This window comes from Callorhinus ursinus, unplaced genomic scaffold, assembly GCF_003265705.2.
Source record: "Callorhinus ursinus isolate GAN/ISIS: 27379988/994484 unplaced genomic scaffold, GSC_fseal_2.0 scaffold16, whole genome shotgun sequence".
NCBI lineage: Eukaryota > Metazoa > Chordata > Mammalia > Carnivora > Otariidae > Callorhinus > Callorhinus ursinus.
In genome coordinates, this window is record NW_027397078.1 from 42,608,622 (window position 1) to 42,616,660 (window position 8,039).

Here is an 8,039-nt window from a genome sequence, read left to right on the forward strand (position 1 = left end):
GGAGGGAGGAAGGAAGGGAGGAAAATGCTAACTATGGTGACGGAAGTGTTAATTCACTTATGATCATTTCAGAATGTGTATCAAAACACCAAGTTGTACGTCTGAAATTTATATCATTTCTATTTGGCAATTATAGGTCAATCAAGCTGGGGAAAAAAGTGAGAAAAACCCCCCACAAGGCTAATAGCTTCCTTCACTTCGATACACCAGGCCCTGAGCCTTTTCGTGTATGGGACACCATCTGCTCTGGAAACGCGGTGACTGACCACTTCCTACCCTTTCTGTTGGTAACGGGCGCACACGTACCCAACAGAGTCAGCCCGTCACGGGTCGCAAGTGTTGGGAAACAGCTTTATGGAGACATGTTTGAATACCGTGACGTTGACCCATCGTAAGCGTTCCATCTGCTGGTTTCCAGTCCATTGACAGAGCTGGGCCACCGTCACAGTCTAAACAGAAACCTTGTCCCCGGGAAGCCGTCTCTTCCCAAGCCCCCGACAACCACAGGTGGACTCTCTGTAGACCGATTTGCCTTTTCTGCACACTTCATACAAATGGGATCATGTGTGGGCTGTTGTATCTGGCTTCCTTCACTTAGCACGGTTTTGTTTTGTGCTTTTGAGGTCCATCTTTGTGGCAGCAGGTGTCAGAACTTTGCTGCTCCTCACGGCTGGGTAATATTCCTCTGTATGGACGGACCTCACTTTGTTTACCCAGTCACCCATCCGTGGACATTTGGGCGGATTCCAATTTTTAGCCCTGCTGTAAATATTATGTATACACGTGTATGAGTTTTTGGGTAGACTTGTATTCTCCTTTCTCTTGGGAATACACCTAGGAGCAAAATTGTTGGGTCCTATGGTAGGTCTATGGCTAATCTTTTGAGGAACTGGCAGACCGTTTAATCTCTGTATGCTTTTAACTTCAGTTTAAATGAATTTAGCTCTGACCCCTACACTGGGGAATGAAGCTGCTGCTTCTTCTTAAGGTGCCCACGCCTCCCGAAGGTCCCCTAGACATTTGGGTCAGCTGCATGTTCAGGTGACTTGGAAAATGGTCCTTCCCCATCTGCAGCGAGGACTTCTCTCTCCCACACCTGCTCTCCCCACTCCCTGAATCCCCTGATAGTCCGGGCGATGCAGGAATCTGTGTCGAGACTGGACACCCGGGACCACGGACACGCGCAGCTGGGCACCAGACCCTGTGCAGTCTTTCCTAGGTGCGGAGCCGCCGTGGCGCTGGGAGCTGGCCACCACCCCCCACCCCGGTCACCGTAGTCTCCTGACCGAATGGGGAGCCCTGCACTGGGCAATTCGGGAAATGAGAAGCGAACATCTAGCGTGCACCCCACGGAAGCTTATAGGTTACGGCAGCTCCTTTCATTCTAACGGGTGTAGGAGAGAGGTTAAAGCAATGCCGTGCTGTTCTTCTTGGGTTGGGGGGAAGAACCTCCATGGGCCCCTCAACCCCTGCATCCCCTCAAGATCCCACCGCAACATCTCACCAGATGGGTCACTTGATTCTAGAAGTTTAAATGCTGACATTCTGCCGGGACGACCCACCTCCCCAACGGGAAACCCCACCTGAACGCAGTGGGCACGACCTCCTTTGCAGGTGGCCTCCGGGCAGAGCATCCGAGTGCAAGTGGGCAGGTGTGTATGGTGGGCAGGTGTGCATGCTCCTCCACCTGGGCTTCCGACAGCCCCCCCCTCCACACCCCGGGACCGAACTGAAGACGCAGGCAGCCCATGCCCTTCGGGACCACTAGGTGGAGCCATCAGACAGGCGTAAACCCAACGGAGACTTGCGCTGCCGCCCGCCTGCAAAGGGGACGCGTCCCATCAGCGTGAGCGTCTGCAGGAGACCCTTAACCCCAGGGTCCCCCATCCGAGCCAAACCCTCCTGCGGATGATTTTACAGAAGCCTCTCCCTTCAGATCCATCCCGTCCCCGAAAGGAAACCAAACGGCGGTGTTGCCAGGCAGCCAGACAAACGCCCCCGGGGAGGAGGCAGACATCCTAAAAACATCAAAGGATGCCTAAAGAATGAGTAGATGACCCTGGACATCGTGGGAAATAGGCAACATTTAAACCGGTGCGTTTTCAGATACCCCCAAACGAGCACCAGAGTCGGCCTTGCGGCGTGCAAATTTAGAATTGGTGTCGAAGACAGGGGAGTTTTCCAAAATCACACTTCTGACCCACATCTAGCGCCTTTGGGGAACTAGAACATGATAATCTAGTAACCCTGAGTTACTTCTACGATCGTCCCCCCAAGTGATGGCAGGGTTCAAACCCCCCCAGGGACTTTTTCCCTTAACCCCCCCCCCCCCCCGACCCAAGCTCTCTAACTGGAGAAGGGAGACAATACCGCCTACCTCAAAGGGATCAGCTTTATGGGAAATATTTTGACACACACAAAACACCACGAAAGGGCAACTGATTGAGGCATAATATCTGCTTCTACCCCCAAATCCCCCAGACCCTCATTTCCCCCCTATTGGCACACCTTCCATCTTCCCTTGTATCTTTTCTGGTGCTCGGGGATGTTGACCACGTGGGGATTCCTACATCAAGGCATGTGATGTTTGCAGAGAATGGAAACTTGCTTGTTCAACGCCCGATTGACAAAACCACAAGGTAGACCTTTTGGCTCACCTGGGTGGCCCTGGTTTCTCTGGAAGGGCGGGGGCAGGGAGCTTGGCAAAAACGTGGGCACCTTTTACTTTGCTTACCGCACGTACCATTTTTATACAAGCTACCCCTGGGGCAAGTAGGTGGGATAATGCTCTCTATTTGCAGGATTTCTCCTGATTTTCAGTATCAATCATATTACTGTTACGATATATGGATATGGGTGCCATATTACAGTTTCCTACATAATCATTTCAGAAAGCAACGTGATGCCTCATAGGCATGGCGGTCGGCCCTCTCTCCCCTCATTCCTGCAATGACTCTGAAACCGACTGTCCGTGTCTCCCAACCCCCACTCGGTGGGAAGCAAGAATCCCCATCTGCCTATGGGCAACGCCATAAAATATGGATCAACACCCATTCCTGACATGTCACAATCGGAGAGCGTTGGAAATGTTCATCGAGAAGCTACCGATCTGTATGCACACGGTAACAGATCCCCCCTCCACTCTGCACACAGCATCCTGTGTGCATCCTCTGCATGGAATGGGATTGATTATTACCTATACCATATACACATCTTAAGGATGGAGACAGGGGCGCCTGGCTGGCTCAGCCCATTGGGCATCTACCTCTCGATTGCAGCTCAGGTCATGAGGCGTGGAGTCTGCCTGTCCCTCTTCCTCTGCTCTTCCTCCTCCTCTCTCTCTCTCAAAGAAACAAATAAATTAATTTTTAGAAAAAGCATGGAGACAATAAATCCAGCCAGCCACATTAGGATGCCTGACGTCTAAGCATCACACTCAACCAGGTGCTCAGACAAATGAGTCGATGGTCAAGGTGCATCTTCCCTAGATTTAACGCAATCACCATGTTCTGTGGATTCCAAAAGTGGCATAAAGAAATAGGTCAGAATAACTCATTCTTCCCAAAGCAGAAAGGCCCCTCACATCCAAGACATGGACAATACTAACTTATTTTCAAGGCACATTTCAAGAACCTGCCGCATCCAAAAAGATCCCCATGGCTCTTTAACAAAACATTGCAAAAAAAGAGAGAGAGAGAGAGAGATGCTAGCCTAATTTCAAAACCTTGGAATCTTAATACGACGCATGGCCAGGCTTTGCACATTTTTCCCAGCTCTGCCAATTTCCAGATTCCCCCCCCCCCCCTATGAGCTCCATGAAAAAGAAAACTGAGTTTACAATAAAGACAGACCCACATAGACAGTGTGGGTTACCTAAGCAGCGTCTTGGGGCCAGCACTGTTGAAATATCGCTTTGGGGAGCGTTTGGTCTCGGCTGTTTGGGTCTTATTCATGATCCTAAAGCCACAGTGGACCTACCACGTCTCTGTTTATTTTTTTGTAAAAAAATAAACTATTTCCTTTCCTGTGGTTCTTATGGTACATCGCCAACCCATTGCTGCTGGGATAACGTTTTTAAAAAAATGCACTGAAGTTTGAAGCTGGAAACAGCTCTGTCATTACTCCCATTCCTATGGACTGAGTATCATGAGTGGGTGTCTGGGGACAACGCAGCCATCCCAATAACCCTAATTTCAATATCCTTACCTCCCCTGACCCCAACACGCTCAGATAACACTTAAAGAGATGCTGGCCAGCCACGGATTAGGATACAAACCAGCGGTTTACAAATCCTGTGTTTTGGAAATGAACTGTGGAGCCAAGAGCTGGAACCACCCCCACCCCAAATCTCAAGGATGCTGAACGTTGGCCGACAAGGCGTGCAGACCCCCCGAGACAAGGACCCCAAATCAGCCCCTCCCCAAAATGCGACTGGCGTCGTGCAGAATTTGGGCATGCTTCCTATGATTAAAAAAGAAAAAAAAATACACGTTTTCTCGTGTTCAAAGGGAGCCTCGGGGAGAAGCAATTATTATTGGATTACTTGAGGCAATTGAGGCAAGCAAGAGTGTCCAAAAATGCTCGGGAAAGATGTCCAAGCTGCTATATAAAACGCTGGACCTGACCCAACTTCCTCCAGGATTCGCCCCAAGACTAGTAAGACAATCAGGAAAACACACGCAGTGACGCGGAGATCGCCATTGGCCTGAGGTCTGCACCACACGCTGGCTGGTCCCACGGCCAGTGTGTGCACGGCCAGTCACAAACGAAGACATCCTTTCGTTCCTTCCCGGGTCATGCCAGAGAGTTTGGACCCTGGGGGACCTCCCCTGCCCCAGCCTGCCCGCCCCAAACCCAGGGATCTCCTTGCCCGTGAGTTTCAAAATGCACCTGTGCTGTAAGACAAACTCCTACCCATTCGGCTGTGGCCTGCTCTCCTCTCTCACATGAAGACACAACGTTCTTTGATCACTTTGCTTGATCAAGGACATCTCTCGGTTCCCTTGCACCCGAAGGAAAATGAATGGCTGCCTCCCCCGCCCCTCCATCCCTGAACGTCTACACCTCTTGATGCCTCAGCTGCTACATGGGGTTCCGCAAACACCCCTGATTTCCGAAGGCTCGCCGCACGTAGCCCCTTCTGCTTGCTCTTTTAAAATGCACTGGATTAAAAAAAACAAAATCTCGTCGCGTCGACTGAATCGACTCTACAATCCCCTAATCGGTCGTGACCTATAGTTTCAGGAACATTTCCAAAGCAGGATGGCAGCACGCGCATCTCATCTGTACGTACTTTGCAATGTTCACGTTACCCTGCAGGGTCTGCCCTGGATTTTCAGGGGGATTTACATACTTAGGGGTAAGAGGTGCTCAGGCTAACGAGGGGAAACCCTCACCCCTCAGAGTGGGATCAACAGAGCCCCTGTCCCCGTCTGGAGGCCTGCAGTGTGCAGAGAAGACCATCAAGCCACACATAGAGAGAGTTTCTGGTGGCTCCTGAGTTCTGCTTTACGAACGGAGCATTTATCTGATTCCAGAGTAATTCACGGCAGGGAGAGCCAATTTCCCTGAAATGCTGCCTTCCTGCAGGACGGGGTTCAGGAAGGAGCTGACGGACGCAGAAAAAAAGCAAGCGTGTATCCGAGTGCAGCCTAACTCAGCGGCTGAGCCCAAAGGAGGCCTGGGTGCGTGAATTCATTGGGAAGAAGGTGGCACGGAGCAGGCTGGACCCGAGGGTGGCTGACCTGCATTGTGCATTTAAGGGGCCAGGATCTGGTCCACGAGTGGAGTTCATCCTTTTACGTGAAGAATCACACAGCCCTGGGGGAGCAAGCAATTGCCATGCATTTCCTCAGGCACCCGTCTCCACCTTCCCACCTGCATGTCCTTTCTCGCTCTGGGCTCCGTCGTGGTGGGTGTCTTGTAGATTCTGCAGACCAAGTTCCAGGCACAACGTCAGGAACTCAGGGTCTCCTCCCTTAGCGTACCCCCTGAGCAATAGGAACTGTGCGTGTGCAAGAGAGCAATGCAAGGAGTATATACACTCCATGATCCTTCTTCTTTCAACCGGTGAGCAGCTACAGGCTGCTCATGCAGGTGGTTTTCAGAGTGAGAAGCTGGAGCTCTGGGAAAACGCACAGTGTGGCTTTGAATCCCACACTTCACGGCTGACACCAACAGTTCCCTGGACATGCATCTATAGATATTTATATATGGTATCAAAACCCCCTTAACTAGAAGTCTTACTGCTGCCTCACCACATTTGCAAGGACCTTCCTTCACCACCCGTTCCTTCCTGCGTCCCCCTCCACAGACCACAGGGCCAAAGAAAAGACCTTGCTTCGGCCGTCCTGGCTGCTGAGAGCCGCGGATGGGGGAGGTGGGGGGCTCCCTCTTTGCCCCTAACGGGAAGGGGGCACCCTCTTTCCTATGCCATCCTGGGCAGAGAGCAGCTGCTGGAGTGCATGCAACGGCCAGCAGGATAGGGAGCCGGACTCCAGGGCCGGTGTGGAGCCCACTGCTGATGTATTCCTCCCCACGCCGTACCAGTGCAGTCCCCACTCCCCCAGTATCAGGGCACCTTCTCCTGCATCCCCACCGCGCTGCAGTGTGAGGGGGTGCCATTTGCCCCTGGGTCCTGTCACGTCCTCTTTGTGCAAGGCTCTGCAGGTCGGGGATGATGCCGGTCGGTACCTGTAGGCAGTCCGGGGCTCAGACAAAGAGGCTACAACCCCTGGCCCCTCCCGCCTTCCGGGGGAATCAGGGATGGGGTCCGCGCCTGCACGTCTGCAGGCTCTCTCTGGCCACTGCCCACCAGACGCATGTGACAACTTCTGCCAAGCAGGGAGGACCAGTCCCCGGTCACCGGGGTTGGGGGCAGGAGGTGGTGCAGGACTCAGAGCACCCTGGGCCTGAACTCCGAGTCCTACCTACCGCACCGGGGTTCTTCTGCTGCTTGTGTGCATGGATTCCTCCCCAGGGCCCCGCATCCTGCATCCCCAGCTCCCCGCATCCGCATCCCAGACAGTGCAGAATCTTCCGGCTGCCCAGCTGGGTGGGTGGGTACCCGCTCTTTGGCCCAGGACATCTGCATAAGCCTCTTTTAGGGGCTGCCTCAGCTGCCTCTGTCTACCCACTGCCCTGGTACAGTGCCCACCAGGCGTCAGCCCTAAATGCAGCCCAGACCGCAGGACAGGTGTGTGTGTGTGTGTGTGTGTGTGTGTGAGTGAAAGAGAGAGAGAGAGAGAGAGACAGCTGGGGTAAGGTCCCTGCTCTCATCCCCAGGGCCCAGGACGGGAGGGTGGGAAACACCTGTGTGTGTGTGTGGATGGGGAGGGGGCTTCCTGTGAGCCTCAGGAGCCTGGATCCCCGTTGCTGGAAGTCCTCCCCGCCCCCAGACGGTTCATCTATTCATCACAGAACAGGGAACCCCCTTCCCCTTATGTAAGCCCTGCGTCTGGGTCTGAACTCCCCCTGCTCCTGGGCCCCACGCCCCTCACAGCCTCTCCTATCCGGGGGCGGCAGCGAGCAGCGACTTGGATGCAACCCCACAGCCCCCTGCCCAGGAAAGAGAAGGAAGAGATGCGCCTTGCCACCAGCACCCCCCCCCAACCCCGCCATTCGTCTGTAATGACAAGCACAGCGCGCCCGCCACGGCGCGAGGGGGAGGCGGCTCCGGAGAGAGGAAAGAAGGGGCCCCCTCGGAGGGGGCTGGCGCGGGGAGAGGGTCCCGGGAGCCACCTCAAGGCTGCCACGGAGCCGGGGCTCGGGGCAGCGCGGGGCGCACGGGGCGCGCGCAGGAGCCCCTAGCCGCAGCGCGCACACACACACACACACACACACACACACACACACACACACCCCTCCGCGCTCGCCCCCGCGCCCCCCGCCGCCCGCGTTCGGCCGCGCGCTGCTCCCCGCGGGGCCGGGCTTGCACCTGTCACCGCGCGCCCGCCGCCTCGCCGCCGCCCAAGTTCGCGGGGACTTGGCGGGCGCGCCGCCTCCCGCTCCCCGCCCGCGTCCGCGTCCTCGCCCATGGC